General features: G+C 45.6%; 1 protein-coding gene across 3 annotated transcripts in view; it reads right to left on the reverse strand.

Moving 5' to 3' along the window:
* The window catches only part of ADAMTSL1 (ADAMTS like 1), a 1,178,053-nt gene that overhangs the window by 116,996 nt on the left and 1,040,613 nt on the right, over positions 1-20,444 (reverse strand). The gene's annotated exons all lie outside the window — the stretch shown is intronic.

The following is a 20,444-nucleotide window of genomic DNA, read 5'->3' on the forward strand; positions in this document are numbered from 1 at the left end:
ATGAAATATTCTGATAGTATGTATCACTCTTAAGTGTCAATATGTATTTACAAGTTTACTTAATTTGCAAAATGCAGCTACGGTTAGCAGGAATCACCCACATCCTGATTTATGGTGACTTGAGCATTTGGTTCCACTCTTTAGAGCAGGGGTGGCCAACCAGACGAAGACCAAGAGCCACATTTTTTACTGAGTTACCGCAAAGAGCCACATCATACGCATGGGCACACATGAACATCACCCCATCCCTTCCTCATACACACATACTTTCACACACACACTGCACACACTGTTTTAACACTACAAAGATCATAGGCCAGTCATTTTCATCAAGTCAGTAATCTTCCTTTGAAAGTACATCCATGTGACAGAAGACAGCAGCTCATCTAATTTCCAAAATACAAATTGTCTTACAAACAGTGAACTGGTCAGCATAACAATAAATAGTTAATGGGTCTTCTAGCCTGAACTAGCATGACATTTGTAAGGACTTAAGCCCCCCTAGATGCGTATCCGTAACCTCCCACCCATGACAGACACCCGCCTCCAAAACCTGATCCCCACCTTTAATAAACCACGGACAAGGTATGGAGTAAATGGCCAACTGGCCTTAATTTATTAACAAAAATATATATAGTTTAATAAAATACTATAAATAACTTTCAAAATGTAAACATTCCCAGCCTTTAAACGGGTCATGGGTACCATCATAACAACACACTGGTCACTGCGAACGACTTCCCACTTTTGACCTCTTGACCTCCAGACAGTATCCCCTGTCTCGGAGGCTATACCCAAACCATCGCAGTGACCTACCCCTTTTAACCCTTCCAGGTTAACAACTCTTAACCTGAAAGTACATTAACCACCCCCATCCCATGGATGGGTACAACAGTCTTTTCTACCTGGAAAAACCTCCCCTTTCCTACCCAAAAATCCCCAAGCGCCGCCTGCGGCCCCACCCGTCTAACCCCCAACCTAACAAACTTGACCTAAACCAGGGAGGGTGGGTGGGAATCGCTTCCTCCTCCGCTCTCCGAGTGAAAGCATGGTACGCCGCTATCACGTACCATGCCGTAGCTCCGCCCCTTACCTCCGCCTGACCCCTCCCCTTAAAGCGGCCTTCCCCTGGGCAGCTAATTAAAGCGGCGACAGGGCTGTCCTGCACCTGTCATGCCGTCCTTACGCTGACCCCCCCCCCCCCCCCCCCCCGAAGGTATGGCTGCAGGACTCTCTGTAAATTCTTCCAAAAAACATCACAGAAAGCATGCAGCACACACAGAGCTCTGGATAAATAAGTGAAAAGAAGCTGAAATGGTTAACAGCCAGCCGTGTGTCACACTATCAACAGACAGAGAATGTGCTGAGCAGATCTTATCAGTGTTCAGGTGAAACAGTTATTAAAAAAAAAAAAAGTACAGAGCAAGACAGAGGGAGGACAGATCAGTAACCTGCACACTTGTGGTCATACCTTTTTGTATCTCATCGGCTTCAGATACAGCGTGTTTCTCCTTCCTCTGCCCCCCTTCAGCCTCACTCCAGCGCCTATGTATTCAAATGTGGCGGGCTGGGGACACTACATGCTGATTGGCTGATGATGTGTGGGAGGAGCGGAGGAGTGCAGAGACTCGGGCTGCCTGTCACTAAACCAGCCCACTGAACCATCGGCCCAGTCCAAACGCAAAAGCCGAATGAACCAGCCCGAACGCAAGAGCCGCAGGAAACCGATCAAAGAGCCACATGCGGCTCGAGAGCCGCGGGTTGGCCACCCCTGCTTTAGAGGCTAAATTATAAGCTTTTGATCCACAAATCAAGGATAGATAGCGTTAGAAGGGTCATGTTTTTATTGTTATTGTTATCTGTACCTCCTAGAGAGATGTTTGTTCCCTTTTTGTTCTGGCGATCACATAATGGGCACAGGGACAGCAATTAAAATATGTCCCCTCAGTATTCAAAACAAAATAGAAAAACAGTTTAGGTGGGCTCTAGACTAAATCACACAAGAATGGAGGTGCTCAAGTACACACACATGCATAATATCTGTACAGAACATTTGTTTTAGTTGTTCCCCAACCTTAGAGTTGCTCCCAACTTATGAAGATAAGACACATCTAGATACTGAATGCAAAGACTGAAAGTTGGGATCTGTTTGCTCATGCATGCATGTATTAAACGATTGCCTTGAATATCCCCTGAATAATGGCACCAACCAAAATAGTTTATAATTGCCAAATATGGCCATTACCAATAAAAGTGCAAAGATTAGCCTTTTTGTTGCTAAGCACCCTAAAGGGAAATGAGCTGCACATGTATAGGAAGCTTACTTTGACAGCTAAGCTGTTTCACTTTGCAAGAAAATTGTCCTTAGCTCAGTAAATGTGTTGAAAACACTTTACAAATGTTACCCAGTCATGCGCAAGGAAAATTTATAGAAAAAAAAAACAGTTATTTTTTTGGCTCATGCTTGGATAGTGGAAGTCAGCATAATTCTATCTATTGTATTCAGTAAGCCAATGCAAAAATTCTCTTGCAAACTGAACAGTCTCTTTTCCTTGTTGATCAACCCCTCGTACCATCACTTTCCTTTAAAGCAGGCCTTAACCTTCCTTGTTTAGAGAAAATGCTATCAACTATAAACTATTCAGGATAGTAACAACCCCCTGTTGCATAGTCAGTGAACAATGATACTGGTCCAGTCTTTCTCCAGAAAGACAATTATTTCCCTGCTGGACATCACCATCTTGCCTCCTGCACAGCAAAGACAATGAAAAGCTCAAATGTCAAGTACATCAAATACACTTCTTTCTATGCAAGTTATGAGATACTGCTATTTGCATATGTCAAAAGTGGAGTGGTTAGAGATGAAGGTTTGCAAACGAATTCAAAATTTGCATATTCTTTACAGCTCCTCAATTTACCATAGGCAAGCCATGCCTCACTCCAGGCTATACTTGTCTCTCTTTTCTCCCTGCTGCAGGAGCTGGCTTTCCAGCTGTGAGCCACTGTACATGTACCCATTGAATAATCTAAAACTAAGGAAGAGAGAGCCACTCAACATAAAAAAATAATTCTAATTTATTAAATCCAAACAATGCACAGAGAGTTCATCCTGGGCCATGACAGCCCCAATGCATTTCACTCCTCCCAATAAAACTTGTTGGGGCTGTCATTGCATCAGGTGAAATGCTTATGCATCATTTGGTTTTAGAAGTTGGCTTTTATGGTAAATGTCTCTCTCTTCATTTGTTTTGTTAAAACCCTTTTTTAACCTAACTAGACTGCAGATTTAGCCAATTTTGCAAAAACAATGAACGTTTATAAGGACAGGAGAGATTTACTTAAGGCCAATTTCAAAATGAACGCCTCCTTGATAACATAAGTTATTCCTTAGAAATATATTTATTACATATTTAGGATAATACATCTGAAATTGTGCAAATGTTATATAACAGTATAATTAGTTCAGTAAATCTAAGATGTTATAATGAAATACAGATATGAAGATAAAATAACATCTAAGAGTTTTGTTCAGCACTATGCAGAGGCTAACAAGAAATGCTTCATTACAGAAAAATAAACTTACAGATCATCTTTAATATAAACCAGACAATGTTACACTGCATTTCTCATGGTTATTATAAAGTATAGTCAATTATAAAGCAATTTGTTGATTGACTCTTCAAATAACTGAAAGATTGGGAAACAGATAAATGATGCACTATATGAAGTAGAGGTCACATCTTTTCAGATCCAATTTTGGACATTTGGCAGCAAGAAATTCCACATCAGTGAGAGATTTTGTTTTCAGAACGAAAAGTTAAGTGGAATAATCATGGCTTGCCTTATCAACCACAGTTTGCCTAAGTGTCATATAAGGGGGCTGATGTGCAGCAATGAATAAATGTGCTCAAGAATGGGCAATAACCACAAGCATTAATCTTTCACACATGTGTGTAAAAGTGAACTTAGCACCACTCTCCTGACATTGCTCATTTAGTTGACTAAGAACACGTGTAGACAATAACTTAACGTCAGGGCTGAAGTGGAGGAAATTGCAACCAATTGTACAAATGGATTACAGTAATTCAGAGTATAATGGCAGTGATCTGACACTGCCCAATGAAGCATATAATGAAATAAAGATAAAACCAGTAAAAGGCAATGCTGTAATCCCATAGCTGAAGTTAAATTAGGGAAAGGAACAATAATCGGCTAGTGCTTTGTAAAATAAGATAGTTGTAGATAAGAATCACAATTTTTATATCTCCAGAGCTATTTCCGCAGGGACTCTGTAAAATTCATGGTACAATATTATTATTTTGAACCAGAATACTTTGAACATGTGAGAGGTTTTCAATGGCAGTGTTACAGAGTCATATTGTATATTATATGAGCTGGAATGCATTTTTTATGACTTAAAGTGGTGTTGCCACCAAAAAAATAAAACTACTTAAAATTCTTAAAAAAAATCAAAAAAAAATAATTGGCAAAAAAAAAATTTTTTACTCACCTCTAAATACCGGTTGCTAGGGGGTCCCTCGTAGTCTGCCTTCTTCATTGCCCGGGCTGGTGACATCACTTCCCCTTGCGCCGCACATTCACCTGGGACCTGTCATGTGTCCCAGGTGACTGTACGGCGTATCACGGCGCCCTGCGCCGCTCGCGCATGCGCAGTGGGTGCCCGGCTGTGAAGCCACAGCTGGGTGCCCACAGTATGCATGACGGCGCCGTGAGCGGAGCGGGGAGCGAGGGGGGGGCTTCGTTCCCCCGCATCGCTGGACCCTGGGGCAGGTAAGTGTCCGATTATTAAAAGCCAGCAGCTGCAGTATTTGTAGCTGCTGACTTTTAATTTTTTTTTTTTAGGGGGTACCCCACTTTAAGAATCAAGTAGGTTTTTTAAAGAAGCATGTAAGACAAATGCTGGGCAAAAAATCCATCGCTCTAATACATTGCATAAATGCATTGCATTTACCAATGTTTTGTCTCTTTAAAAACACTCAAAGTCAAAATAAATACCTGCATTTTTTCTGTACTGGAAATCAATTGAGCTCATAACATCATGTGCACTCTACTTGTGCTGCACTACATTCCCATGTGGTTCTATCAGTTCTGCCTAGTTCTCTTCTGTGGACTACAGATCCCCCCTCTTCTCTCAGGAGCAGGAAACCTAGGGATCAATTCCTGTCATGGCCACAAAGCTGAGCATCATGGCCGCAGCATGTTTAGGAATTGGCATGCTGCAATAAATCACATTTTTGTTCTGGGTTTAGATCCATTTTACCTTCTCAGAAGAAACACCAAAACTAAAGCTGGGCATAAACATATGATGATGGCAAGATGCACAGACATAGTCTGTGCCTTTCTTTTAGCTTTTGTTTTTACCTTCTCCTACCTAAAATACAATTATAACTTAAAATATGTTCTCTGCACTACCCTCTTTGTATATAACCTAGAAGTGAAGATGGCAAGTATCGTATGGGTAGAAAATATTCTAATAATTGACAGAAATGTATTTCATGTTATAGAAGTAGACTTAAATAAATTTTCTTGGAATTTCTGCATCAGTGCACCATTATTCATGGGTCCCCCCAAAAAAGTGGTTTTCAGTTAAACTCTCTGGCATCAATATGATGCTTTATGTAGAAATCCTAAAAACTGCTGGAGGCCATTTGGAGCCCTGTAGCCATATATACATTGAGTAAAGTAGGGAGACACGTTTATCTGTAGTACTCCCCCCCTAGGGTTCGCTGAGGATATGCCCAGGTCTTAGTACAGAGGCCATCAGTCACAAACACGGTCTCAATGCCACCGACAATAATGGATTCATCTAGGGTAATGCCTTTTTACTATTCATTGCAAAAGAATATGAACAAGAGATGGGTTTAGGGTCACAGGATAATAACAATCTATGGGAGGACAAACTTAGAAAACTCTTATGCCGCATACACACGATCAAACAAGCGGGTGGAAAAGTCCGGCAAACTCAAGTCCGCCAAACAATCCCCCCGTGTGTAACTAGAATGTAGTTTTACACTCCAGTCTTCCCGCCGGACTCGCATTTCGGCGGACAATCCGGCCGTGTGTATGCCAGTCCGCCGTACTTTTGAAATGAACGGACTTTTCCCGCCCGGAGAAAAGTCCGCTCATTTCGAGCGGGTCTCCAGGTAGGCGGGGCCCGCGAAGGAGACGTCGCTGGCCCCGCCGCCTGGTATGGACTTAAAGGGGAACCCCAACGCCAGAAAAAAACGGCGTGGGGGTCCCCCCAAAGTCCACAACAGACCCTTGTCCGAGCACGCTACCCGGCCGGCCAGGAAAGGAGGGGCGAGCGAGCGTCCCCCCTCCTGAGCCGTACCAGGCCGCGTGCCCTCAACATGGGGGGTGCCTTGGGGAAGGGGGGGCCGCGCGGCCATGTTGATGAGGACAAGGGCCTCTTCCCGACAACCCTGGCCGTTGGTTGTCGGGGTCTGTGGGCGGGGGGCTTATCGGAATCCGGGAGCCCCCTTTAATAAGGTGGCCCCCGGATACCGGCCCCCCACCCTATGTGAATGAGTATGGGGTACAATGTACCCCTACCCATTCACCTGTAAAATAAAGTACAAAAAAAACACAACACACAAGATAAAATAATTTATTGCACAGCTCCGGGGGTCTTCCGTCTTCGGGGGTCTTCTCGCCGGACTCCTCCGCTATCTTCTTCTAGCTCTTTTACTAGTGGAGGAGCCCGGCATTCTTCTTCGTCGCCGCGGCCTCTTCCTCCGACTTCGGGGGTCTTGTCCCCCTCTTCGGTTCTTCTGCCGGGCCACCGCGCCTTCTTATAGCTCTTTTACAGGCGGTCTTCTGTCGCCGCCGCCGCCTTCCATTCTTCTTCTTCTTCTTCTTCTCCTGGAGATGTTGACTCGACGTTCTCTCCGGCCGCAATGCCAGGGACGCGCTGCGACTTATATAGGGACAAGGGGCAGTGTCACATGGGTTGATGTCACATGGGTTGGTGTCACATGGTGACCCCGCCCCCTTACGATGTCACAGCCCCGGATGATGCTGGGACTGTCGCCATGTGACATCAACCCATGTGACCAACCCATGTGACATCAACCCATGTGACACCGCCCCTTGTCCCTATATAAGTCGCAGCGCAGTGCGTCCCTGGCATTGCGGCCGGAGATAATGTTGAGTCAACATCTCTAGGAGAAGAAGAAGAAGAAGAAGAACGGAAGGCGGCGGCGGTGACAGAAGACCGGGCCACCGCCTGTAAAAGAGATATAAGAAGGCGCGGTGGCCCGGCAGAAGAACCGAAGAGGGGGACAAGACCCCCGAAGTCGGAAGAAGAGGCTGCGGCGACGAAGAAGAATGCCGGGCTCCTCCGCTAGTAAAAGAGCTACAAGAAGATAGCGGAGGAGTCCGGCGAGAAGACCCCCGAAAACGGAAGACCCCCGAAAACGGAAGACCCCCGGAGCTGTGCAATAAATTATTTTATCTTGTGTGTTGTGTTTTTTTTGTACTTTATTTTACAGGTGAATGGGTAGGGGTACATTGTACCCCATACTCATTCACATAGGGTGGGGGGGCCGGTATCCGGGGGCCCCCTTATTAAAGGAGGCTCCCGGATTCCGATAAGCCCCCCACCCGCAGACCCCAACAACCAACGGCCAGGGTTGTCGGGAAGAGGCCCTTGTCCTCATCAACATGGGGACAAGGTGCTTTGGGGTGGGGGGGCCGCGCGGCCCCCCTTCCCCAAGGCACCCCCCATGTTGAGGGCACGTGGCCTGGTACGGCTCAGGAGGGGGGGGCGCTCGCTCGCCCCTCCTTTCCTGGCCGGCCGGGTAGCGTGCTCGGACAAGGGTTTGTTGTGGACTTTGGGGGGACCCCCACGCCGATTTTTTTCGGTGTTGGGGTTCCCCTTTAAGTCCATACCAGGCGGCGGGGCCAGCGACGTATCCTTCGTGGGCCCCGCTTACCTGGAGACGCGCTCAAAATGAGTGGACTTTCCTCGGCATGTGTGGGCGAGTCCGTTCATTTCAAAAGTAGTTCGGATAGTACGGCGGACTTAGTACGCCGTATTAGTCCGCTGAAAAAGTGCCGTGTGTGGGCAAGTAGCCCGTTCGGAAAGTCAGACGGACAGTCTGGCGGGAAGTCCGCCAGACTAAGTACGTCGGACAGACGGCTATGTGTGTACGCGGCTTTACAGGAACAGGCACAGTCCTAAATCAGATTTTACTCACAATGCCCCAGGAGCTGTCTACCAAGCAGCATCCACATGTAGATCCTCAGTGAGGAAGATAAACGATCCTTCTCCAGACCTAAAAGGACAGTGCCCTCCAGCAAATAATCCTTTGGCAATCTTCTCCAGGCCCTCAGCCCAACTCTTTCTGAGACCCAGACTGCAATTATTGATTCAGTAGCTCTCGCCATACTACCTTGATACTTTTTAAATATATGCACCCTTTGATAGTGTTATATACCGTGCATTCTCTTAGTAAGTTGTAGCTGTAATATTGGATTGCAGGTAAGGTCAAGCATTCCTGTACTAAAAAAAAAAAATAATAAAAGATTTTGTGAAAATAATTTTTTTCTCTGACTGTACCTATTTTATCATGCCTAACTTCACAACTTTGCATTCTGGTAACAAGTGTGTCTCTGCACTGCACTGTATCATACCATGCATGCATTGGTGCACTGCAGCACCATTCATTTTGTATGCCACCTCAATGCACTAAAGGAACGCACTTGCATTGGAGCACCCAGCGATGTACAGTAATGCACTACCTTGTTGCACTAAAAAGGGCCAGATGAGGTTTCTGCTTCACTGGCTTGCATGGGCAACAAATTGAAAAATGGGCTGCCTTAATGTAATGCAATTTAATGCAAAATAACACATGTCATTATTATACAGGATTGATAGCTCACCAACAGTTTGTGCAGTGCTTTACAAAATTAAGGACTAAAGCACAGCTCAAATATCATCCAAAACATGAGGGTCCAGAGGTCAGTGCTCATGAGAGCTTATAATTAATAACGCACTGAGTAGGTGTGAAGTCAACCTTAGACCATGCTAGTTAAGCCATTCCTACCTTGCACTATAGTGTGTGAAGTTTGGCACTTATTACCTTATAACCTGCTCTCTTAAGTGACTTCCTCTGGGGCAAAGGAGAGAAAAACAGAATCTGAGAGGGTATCTCGTACTGTGAAAGTTATATATACTATTTCCTTCTTTTATCAGGCTGCATAGTGATGGGTGTTATATATTCAGTTCTCCTTTGATAAACTGCAGTGGTGTCATGTGAGCAAGAGATACCATACCATTAGTCTTTATTTCCAATGGTAAACGTTGACAGTTAAAAATAGAAATGTGGAGATAATTAACCTTGTGCAAAAAATAAGGAAGTGCAGCATCTTTGTTTTTATCTGGCTCACACATTTTCATGGATGCTGTTCCAAACAGCTGACATTAGAGAATACACGTGAACATTCCAGGTTCTAGGTCTGCAGAACAGCTGTTTTGTGCACAGTGTTCCATTAGAGAGAGAATCACAAATCTGCTTAGTATGAGCTGACCCCCATGATCCAAGACTACAAAACTACTCTGTAATGTGGTCCAATTTGTCAATGCAGTGATTGTGCAAAACCGGTTTGCATGATTGCTCAAAGGGAACTGAAATGCACCTTTACCATCCAACCAAACATTTTTAACATTTTCAAAATAAAATGTATGATGGTGTATGTAAAATAATTATAATAATATCACCAACATACATACAGTGTATATAGAATAGTGAATTACTCAGGGTGGCATAATCTAGTCACAAGGTTTAATGCACATGCAGCTGTGGATGTGCTAGTAAGGGATTTTCTACCCATCTTCGCCAACAGGAAATCTCAGAAACCTCCAAGCAAATTAACTAAGATATGATTATTGCCCCAAAGAGGCTTGTAGTTTTAATTGATTCAAGTATGCGTTTAGCATAACTAGAAAATGTAATTGATACAACAATGCTACTGTATTGTGTAAAGATGAGTGAACATCTTAACATTTGTAAATAACGATTGTTTGATGTAGTAATTAAAACATGTTTCCTGTTAGTTTTTCACACAAGCGTCATCCATTTATCCCTGAACAAACATGTAGAATGGTGCTCAAATTAAAATTTTACAGGGTTCTTCTTCACAGAAGCTAACTACTACCGTAATTATTCTTATTCTGGTACACGATCCCCCAAACGCTAGCAAAATTTGAGGCACACTCAAACATATAAGTTACTAACATTTGTATTCATTTTGTAAAGCACTGTGCAAACTGTTGGCGTTATATAAATCCTGAATAATAATATTAATAATAATAATATAATAATATTAATAGCTGAATAGAGTATTTTTGCTCCAGTTTTTAATAGGAGCTTATTAAGCCCATACTTTATGTGTAGTTTGGATTAAAGTGGGAAGGACTTAAAAATACTGTCAGGTTTGTATTGTTGTCTGTTCCCACTGGAGATAATTACTCTCACCCTGTGACTGACAGAAGTGAGGAACATCTAATCACTGGACACACATCACAATGTAAAACTAGCAGAGGTTGTAGCCCTTCCCCACTCTATTTCAAAAGGTTATTTTATTTGGTGCATTTACACCTGGAGAGATTCACCTAACTTCCTGTTGGGGCGACTACAGAGAGGTGAAGAGAAATAGCTATACAATATTCACAGAGGTTCTAACTTTATCCAAAACTAATAAAAGATACATTTTGACTGGAGTTGGGCTTTAAATCACTGTTGAACATTTAGTATAACCACTATTTTTAAACCACAGGTATTTAAAAATAATTTAAATGAATAAGGTACCGTGTACATTGTGAAAACACTGATCTTGAAATTAAATGTTAAATTACCATATTGTAACTACATTATTATTGCCATAATAATTACATTGCAGTTGAACATTGACGTTGGCGACCATGGTGGCAACCAACAGTAATACCATTGTCCAAAGAAGCTTTTCTATAATAAGACACAATTTTCCATTTGGGCAAGTGCAAAGAACAATTAAAGGAAAGAATCTAATTAAAAGAGGGTATGGTGCACTGTAAAGTATTAATGCTGTCATGGACAGGTTAATGCTGATTTGTGACCATCTAGTGCTGTGAAGCCTTTAAAGTGAATTTTTAGTAGTAGTGGATTTACAAAATTAAAAAAATGATTAATGCCACACAGAAACCTCTAACCAAAGCTGCAATAAGTTCAAATTAACTGTATTACATGCATCATAAAACTGGAATCACTGGATATTTGGTCAGGTGGTTGTGAAGCCTGTTCTTTTGTAGAATAAAGATTTTTACTCATTAAATTTGATATACTCTCTACACTGACATGCAGTGAAATTTTAAGCTTAATGTGGTATGTATGCATTGAGAATAAAAAAGACAACCAAATGTAATATTGAGGATTATGTTTGATCAAAAAGCCACTTTTTAGCCAAATGCTTCTTTCTGAAATGGATTTTTTTTGTGTTGTCAGTAATGATGAAACAATGTACTTTTATGCAGGATGGATAGTTTACACAGGACCCCCACCCTGGTTTTCTTAATCAGCCTGTCTTCTTTAGACGGCTTTCACACCAAGCTGCCCATAGCGTCGGATTTGCAGCGCATTTTGGCCGCTAGCGGAGCACTTTCCTCCCCCGCTAGCGGCCGAGAAAGGGTTAAAACTGCCCGTAATACACCGGCGTTTTGCCAGCGGTATAGCAGCGCTGCCCCATTGATTTCAATTGAGAGTAGAGGTGGAGGAGCGGTAAACACACCGCTCCTTTCACCGCTCCAAAGAAGCTGCTGGCAGGACTTTTCCTGACGTCCTACCAGCGCACCGCTCCAGTGTGAAAAACCTTGGGCTTTCACACTGGAAACAATAGAACAGCAGTTTAAGGGCGGATTGCAGGCGCTATTTCTAACGCTATAGCGCCTGCAAAATGCCCTCGGTGTGAAAGGGGTCTTAATGCAGAAATACAAGACTTGTAGCAAGGGGGGTGATTTACTAAAGCTGGAGCACACAGAAACTGGCGCAGCTTTGCATGGTAGTTAATAAGCTTCTAACGTTAGCTTGTTCAACAGAGCTTGGGTGGAAAAATTGAAGTTTTTTATGCAGAGCTGCACCAGATCAACCCCAGTGTATCCACTGCAACAAAACACATTGCATGGAGTTCCTGTATTTCACTTGCAAAATGCACAGTCTATTTTTTATTTAGTAAATCAACCCCAATGACTTAAAGTGGTATTGCTACCAAAAAATAAAAAAGTGCTTAAAATTCTTAAAAATAGGGGGCGTGGCCGGGATGGTGGACTGAGCAGACGTGCTGCCTGAGCTCTGCTGGAGAATTATCCGTCTTACCATCCGTTTGCGGTGCTAATTGTTGCCAGAAACTTGTGTATGCCTTCGAGGAGCTCGGGGGGTCCCAGAAGGGCCAAGAAGTTGAAGTTTCTCCCGCCCGTTGAGCATCTGGAAGACCCGTTACAGCGGCCTGCTGCAGTGTCCCTGGCCAATATGGCGTCACAGACAGACCGCGTGGAGGACGCTCCGCCTGGGATCCCGGAGGTGATGGCGGCTATCACGGCGTGTCAGGCTGTGCTGACGAATAAGATTGAGGCCGTGCAGCTTGACGTCGGGCTGCTGCGCCAAGATATCGACAAGATCCGATCCCGGATCTCGGCGGCGGAACAGCGGATTGGTGACACGGAGGATGCGGTGACCAGTCACGAGGCTTCCATACGAGCGCTTCAAACGAAGGTTAGAGCATTGGAATACCGAGCGGAAGACGCCGAGAACAGAAGCCGTCGTAATAACCTTCGTATTGTGGGGCTCCCCGAGGGAGTCGAAGGTAGAAATCCGACCGTTTTTACTGAAGACCTGTTACGTTCGGTTCTTCCGACCACGCAACTTTCCCCATACTTTACCATGGAAAGAGCACACCGGGTCCCTCCGAGGCCCGGCCCGGAGGGCGCCCCTCCGCGTACGATGATCCTACGGCTGCTGAACTTCCGAGACAGGGATGAACTTCTTCGTGCGGCCAGAGTGGCGGGCGACGTTCCGTATCAGAATGTCAAGCTTATGCTGTTCCCTGACTACACTCTTGAGACACAGCGACAACGCAGATCTTTCGATGCGGTCAAGGCCGCCCTGAGGAGCAAGAACATTCGGTACAGTATCCTGTTTCCAGCTAAGCTACGGGTGGTTGACGGCGAGACTGTGCGGATCTTTACCAGCCCCAAGGATGCTAGTGCCTGGCTGGACACCCTTCCTCGTGGGTGAGCTGTAACTGGGGTGTCGGGATCTACCCTGTTTTCATTTCACACTTGGAATGTACGGGACGAGGACTGCCTTGGAGGGATGTTTTGCATTTGTTTTATTTTAACCGTTTAGTTCTGGAGGATGCCTTATTTTTTCCCCTCTTTTTGTTTTAGTTGTGGGGCCTAGCAGCCTCCTCTGACTGCCTTCGGTTTATGTGTTCATTCCTCCTACTTTGCTCTCTGATCTGGCTGCTCTGGACTCCCTGGGGTGGCACTAAATACGTTCCCTTGTCTGTGACTTATCGCCCCGGGGCTCTTGTGCTACTCCCGGGGAGCTCTCTGGACTTTTTCTGGCATACTGGGACATATCCTTTTGTTTTCTTTTCAAAGATTTTTCTTATTTTCTTGGCACTTTTATATTTTTGTATTTTCTTAGTTTTCTCCGTGTTCCAGCATCTCGGGACGGAGATGTTGACTGTGGTTTTCATTCATCACATTCTTCCACGGTTCTGTGGTTGGGACTGCTGGTGCGAACCTGAGCGGGTGCGAGTCCGCTGCCATTAACCCTATTTGAACTTGTTCATGTTTGTTATTTGGGGGTGTATGTGCCCTCCATGGTTGGGAGGTGCACGGGGAGGGGGGAGGGAGGGGACGCCTGTTGCGACCCATGGGTTACGGTGTTTGGGTTTGTTTATGCTCTGTTTTATTAGTTTGGTTGGCTTGGGAAGACATGTGTGGGTTATATATGTGGGCTGCTTATCTGCTATGATGTGGAGGATCCTGATCGCCCGGTGGAGCGGAGATCATGGCTGATTTGACAGTTCTGTCTTGGAACGTCCGTGGCCTCAATTCCGCCGTGAAGCGTTCCCTGGTATTTAAATTTGTGCAAAGATACACTCCCAAGGTTTGCATTTTCCAAGAAACGCATCTCACTGGTTCCAAGATTTTGGGTTTGAAGAAGGCGTGGGTGGGAGCGCATTATCATGCCTCCTACTCTAACTATGCCAGAGGTGTTAGTGTGTTAGTGCACAGGTCACTGGACTTCCGACCCTTGCTGATCAAAACGGATCCGGAGGGTCGGTATGTCTTGATTCATGCGCTGATTGCTGGCATCCCCTTTGTTATTGTGGGCTTGTACTTGCCCCCCCGGCAGATAGTGCCCTGCTTTATACTGTGATGAGGGTGGTGGCCCAGTTGGGGGTGGAGAGAGTGTTATTGGTTGGGGATTTTAATTTAGTTATGTCTAATACCTTAGATAGGCTTCATCCCTCCCCTGGGTCCGGTAGTGGACTGTCCAACTGGGCCTCTGCATTTGGGTTAACGGACCTATGGAGGCACTTCCACCCTTCTGATGCACAGTTTACCTGCCTATCCGCCACCTATAGGACGCTGTCTCGGTTGGATATGGCTTTTGCGTCCTCCGCTGTGCTACGGGAGACGGTCTCTGCGGAGATCCTCTCTCGGGGTATATCGGACCATGCTCCCTTGTTGGTGTCGGTTGGCGGGGGTAGGGCGCCGGGACCGAGATTGTGGAGGCTGTCGAAGTACTGGATTGAGGAGGTGGGCATCCGGGAGGAGATCCCAGAGGCGCTGTGCGACTTCTGGTTACATAATGAGGGTTCGGTTGACCCCCTATGTGTCTGGGATGCCTTCAAGGCCTGGGTTAGGGGCGAATACATGCATAGGATTGCTAAAAGAAAGAGGGAATACGTGCAGTCTCTGCGGCAATTGGAGGACCGGGCGCGAGATCTGGAGGTGGGGTTTGTCGCCAACCCGCAGCCTAATAATTACTCCCTGTGGCAGGGTGCCCTTCGGGAGTTGTCGCTGCTCAGGATTGACCTGACCAAGAAGTCCATGTTATCCAGTGCCCAGAGGGTGTTCGAATATGGAGATAAAAACGGGCGGCTCCTGGCCTTGCTGGCCAGGGGACAGTGCCCGGTGACCCACATCGGGCGCTTGAGGGATGGCGGGGGTGCCCCCCTGACCACCCCTGAGGCGATTAACGACCGATTTCTGCACTATTATCGGGGACTGTACTCCTCTAGGGTCGGTTACTCGGAGGCGGAGTTGGCTGGGTTCTTGGATGGGGTGGACATCCCATGCCTGAGCCCGGCTCGGCGGGAAGACCTGGAGCGGGATATTTCTCTTGAGGAGGTGCAGGTGGCGATGGGGTGTATGCAGGCGGGTAAGGCCCCGGGACCGGATGGTCTCCCAATCGAATTTTATTCTGCTCATCAGGAATTGTTGGCCCCGAGGTTGGTTTCCCTTTTTTCCCAGTTTGCGGAATTGGGCTCTCTCCCGGAGTCCATGTCCGAGGCGGTGGTGGTGTTGGTGCCCAAACCTGGTAAGGACCCTGAGGATTGTGCGGCTTATCGGCCCATCTCACTGCTTAATGCAGATGCTAAGCTGCTGGCCAAAATCTTGGCATGCCGGTTGATGCAGGTCCTGGAGGACCTTGTCCACCGGGACCAGACGGGGTTCATGCCGGGGAAGGGCACTGATATCAACATTCGCAGGCTCTTTCTTAACTTGGACATGTCCCATGACAACATGGGCACTCGAATCATAGCCTCTCTGGACGCAGAGAAGGCTTTGGATTCGGTGGAGTGGGCCTACCTCTGGGAGGTGCTCCGGAGGTTCGGGCTAGGTCCTAAATTTCTAGGTTGGTTACGGTTGCTTTATGGGAGTCCGAGGGCCAGGATTCGCACAAATGACACCCTCTCCGATTTTTTTCTCCTCCAGAGGGGCACCAGGCAGGGGTGCCCGTTGTCACCCAGCCTTTTTGCTTTGGCCCTTGAGCCCTTGGCGATTTTAATTAGAGACTCGGTGGCGGTTAGGGGTCTTCGTGTGGGCCCTCTGGAGGAGAAGATATCGCTTTATGCAGATGATGCCCTGTTGTATATGGAGGATGCGGGGGCCTCGCTGCAGGCTGCCCTAGCTATTTTCACCGAGTTTGGCAGATATTCGGGCATCCAGATCAATTGGTCTAAGTCTGTCTTATTCCCTCTGGACTCACAGGCGAGGGCGGTACAGACACCGTCCCCGCTGGTTTGGGTAGAAGAGTTTAAATATTTGGGAGTGTTGGTCACGAGGGAGACTCGGACGTTTCGCCGGCTTAACCTTCAACCCCTGGTGGCGAAATTTAAGGACCATTGTGTTAAGTGGAAAGATTTACCCCTGTCCCTACTGGGTCGGATTAATATTTTCAAGATGATGTTCCTCCCGCGCTTTTTGTACATGTTCCGCAACTGCCCGGTGTGGCTCCCTAGCTCTTTTTTTAGGGAGCTGGAGGGATATCTGAGCACTTTTCTGTGGAGTGGCAGAGCCCCTAGACTGGCTAGAGCTACCCTGCAGCTGCCGGTCAGGTGCGGGGGATTGGCTTTGCCGAACTTGCAGGTGTATTATTGGGCGGCGATTTTAGTGTCGGTGCGATGGTGGTTTGAACAGTCGGGGGATAATGTGGCGGTGGGACTAGAGGCGGCGGCCTTGGGTTCTATGCGAGAGCTCGGGAATCTGGTGTACAGGGGTCCTAGGGCGTATCATTCTCTCCCGTCGGCTACTGCGAGGACTCTGAGGGCCTGGGCGGTGGCTAGAAGGCGTTTTCTTCGGGAAGATCGATACTCGCCCTTTATTCCGTTGTGGGGTAATCCGAGTCTCCCCCATTTCCAGTTGATTCCGGACCCGCAGCTGTGGGCCCGATACAATATTCGGACCCTCAGGGATATTTATGCCGAGGGGTCCTTACTGCCCTTTAGGAGTTTAGTGGAAAGATCGGGGCTTCCTGGGTTCATGTTGTTTCGTTACTACCAATTGCGACATGCGGCCAGGGCACAGTTTCCCGGGCCTATTGTGTTGTGTGCGGACCCCGTAGAAGATGCCCTGGCGCAGGAATCTCTCACAAAGACCCTTACCACGTTGTATCAGGTTCTGTTGCGCTCCGATTCTCCTAGGATGAATACCCTCTGGGACAAGTGGCGGGCGGACATCCCTGGTTTGGATAGGCAGGATTGGGAGGAGTGTTTCGAGGATGGGTCCCGGCTGCTGGTCTCCTCTAGGGACCGGTTGATACACACGAAATTTTTACACCGCGTATACTTTACGCCGCAGAGGCTGCACAGAATTTATCCTCATCGGTCCCCGGAATGCCCCAGGTGTCATTACCCTGAAGGCACTTTTCTGCATATGTTTTGGGACTGCCCCCGAATTGCTCGGTTTTGGAGGGATGTTTTTGACTGTATAAACATTCGCCTGCAACTGACGATTCCTGTGACGCCTGAGTTCGCCCTCCTGGGGATTCAGGATGATGAACAGCGTCCTCGGTACAGTAAGCTGTTGCTCTCCCTCCTGGTGTTTTACGCCCGGAGGGAGATCCTTCGGCATTGGATATCGTCCTCTCCCCCTACGGTGGAACTGTGGGATGCTGCGGTTAATGCTGTCCTCCCCCTATACAAATTGACTTATCTGGTAAGAGGGTGCCCGCAGAAGTTTGACCGGGTATGGTTACCTTGGGTGGAACAGTTTTGATTTCTTGAAATGTTGAAGTTGAGCCTCCCCTTTTTACTCACCTCTAAATACCTGTTGCTAGGGGGTCCCTCGTAGTCTGCCTTCTTCCTTGCCCGGGCTGGTGACATCACTTCCCCTCGCACCACACAGTCAACTGGGACCTGTCACGTGTCCCAGGTGACTTTGCGGCGTATCATGGCGCCCTGCGCTGCTCACGCATGCGCAGTGGGTGCCCGACTGTGAAGCCACAGCCGGGTGCCCACAGTACAAATGACAGCGCTGCAAGCGGAGCGGGGAACAAGGGGGGGGCGTCATTCCCCCGCATCGCTGGACCCTGGGACAGGTAAGTGTCTTAAAAGTCAGCAGCTGCAGTATTTGTAGCTGCTGACTTTAAAAAAATTTTTTTAGGGGCACCCCACTTTAAGTATAGAAGCCGTGAAGCTGATTTGCGGAATACGCCAAATCTTTTGACCAGCCTGGTTGCAGTGGTATAAAGATTAAGTAAGGAAAATCAAAATGTGGTAGAAAAACACATCTCACTTTTAAACATTGTGGAAATAATAAATTATCCTCAATCCAAAAAGGATTAAAAAAAGGGGCATCTACTCTCTAAAAATAATAGCATGTAGTACCTTAAGTGGAGCTATATTTATGGTATATACAGATGTCAACAATTTACAAAGTGTAGATTTCTTGTTGAATACAAATCTTGTCCCTGTTTACGTAAGTTGTCATCACATCAACATAAAATCGCCTTGCAAGTAACTAGTCCTTGTTTCTGAGCATATGCAAAGAAAAACATATCACACTGTTTCACAAATTGTATGTATATGTGACAAAGACTGTTAATGCTAGCATGCTAGAAGTACTTTGATCTGCATTGCTTCATTTATTGATTTGTTTTTATGGCAGTTCCATTCACTTTTATCATTGTCTGAGTTAAAACACACGTCTAAACATGTTTTCTTCTAAGACCTGACCTTGCATGACAGACAAATGACATGCCTTTTTCAATTAAACAGATTTCTAAATGTATACCAGCTCTTGGACAATTCTGCCAAATATCAGGCCATAGAGACAATAACAATAAATAAATAAATAAATAAATAAATAAATAAATACATAAATAAAAATGGCATCTATATGATATAAGCCATTGCCCCCTAATAAAACAAGTATAGGTTTAAATAGATGTCAAATTGTGTTCACATTTCTGCAAGAAAACTAAAAACCTCTTGTTCTAGGTTTTGAGGTACTGCTGTAAAATATATCAAATATAAATGATATTTAAAGTATAACTAAAGTGAAAACCTCTTCTAGTTTTGAAAACAGGGAGAAAAGGGTTTATCTGGGACTTTAAATGAGGCGCAATAAACCATGTGCCTCCATTCCTGTTAATAGTTTTTAATACAGTGGAGAAGCTTTAGAACCCCTCTATGTGCTCATGCTTGGCAGATTTATACTATTTGACCTGGTGACCATTGTCAAAGGGACCAAAAGTGATGAGAAATCTAATATTTTATAGTAGTCACTTCAACAGGAATATGGGGGAAATCTTTCAGTGGGTACATCTGTTTCAGTGTCAATAATATGAGTGGAGGTTTCCCCTAAATTTGAAGAGATTTCTTCTAAAGTCTAGTACATGCTATCATTTTTTTTTATGTTCAACCCAGCGGGCTGAATGAAAAAAACCTGAAGAGCTTGGGAGGAGAACCTGTTGTTAGTACAGCTACCTCTCCGCTGAGCTATTGGGCCCCCCTCCCCAAAAAAACACACCAGTCAGCGCTCTGATTAGTTGCCGATTGGCAGACCATCTTTGGTCATGCCCCTTCTGTTGGACCGGCTGCCATATACACAGGCCGAATGACTGTTGGTCTCTATTGAACCGCTCAATACTGCCAGATATTTGGCCCATGTTTATGGGGCTTTACTGTTGTGTTTTCACGGCAGGAAGTGAAATTTACCTAAATAGAGAAGAAAAAAAAAACTCTTAGGAGTTTGACCATCTCCTAGTGCAGTGATGGCGAACCTTGGCACTCCAGATGTTTTGGAACTACATTTCCCATGATGCTCATGCACTCTTCAGTGCAGTTGAGCATCATGGGAAATGTAGTTCCAAAACATCTGGGGTGCCAAGGTTCGCCATCACTGTCCTAGTGTATCAAAAAAGCATTGGCTTTAAATCTACTTATAGCTATATAATGTATCCCAAAAGAATAGAAAAATATACCTTAGGGAACTAATACTGCTACAATGAGTAAATTAGTATAACAGAAAAAAAAACATAGCAAATGTACACAAGTATTCTTCTGTTTGCTGGAGTACCTTTACATAAAACTGAAGTAGAGCTACAGAAATTGCCTGGTATTTCCTTTGAATCCAACCATCTGGCTTCTATTTCTCATATTATTTCCACATCCCAACACATCTCACAAATTCTTTTCACACAGTAACCCACGCTGAGTGATTGAGCTGCTGTGGTCGTCTATTTCTGTATATGGTAGATGACTATTTAAATACCACAGTCCAGATCTTGGTCCTATTAAACTTTTGTTTTAGGAAGGTCATATTTGCTGAATACTGTTATTTTTTATTTCAATAAAGATCATGCAAAATGGGGTTCACAGTTATATCCTGTTGAGTTATTTTCTACAGTAATCAATATCATTTGAGC

The sequence above is a fragment of the Lithobates pipiens genome, unplaced genomic scaffold (assembly GCF_037356315.1).
Source record: "Lithobates pipiens isolate NorthernLeopardFrog02 unplaced genomic scaffold, aLitPip1_a1.2 Scaffold_13, whole genome shotgun sequence".
Lineage (NCBI taxonomy): Eukaryota > Metazoa > Chordata > Amphibia > Anura > Ranidae > Lithobates > Lithobates pipiens.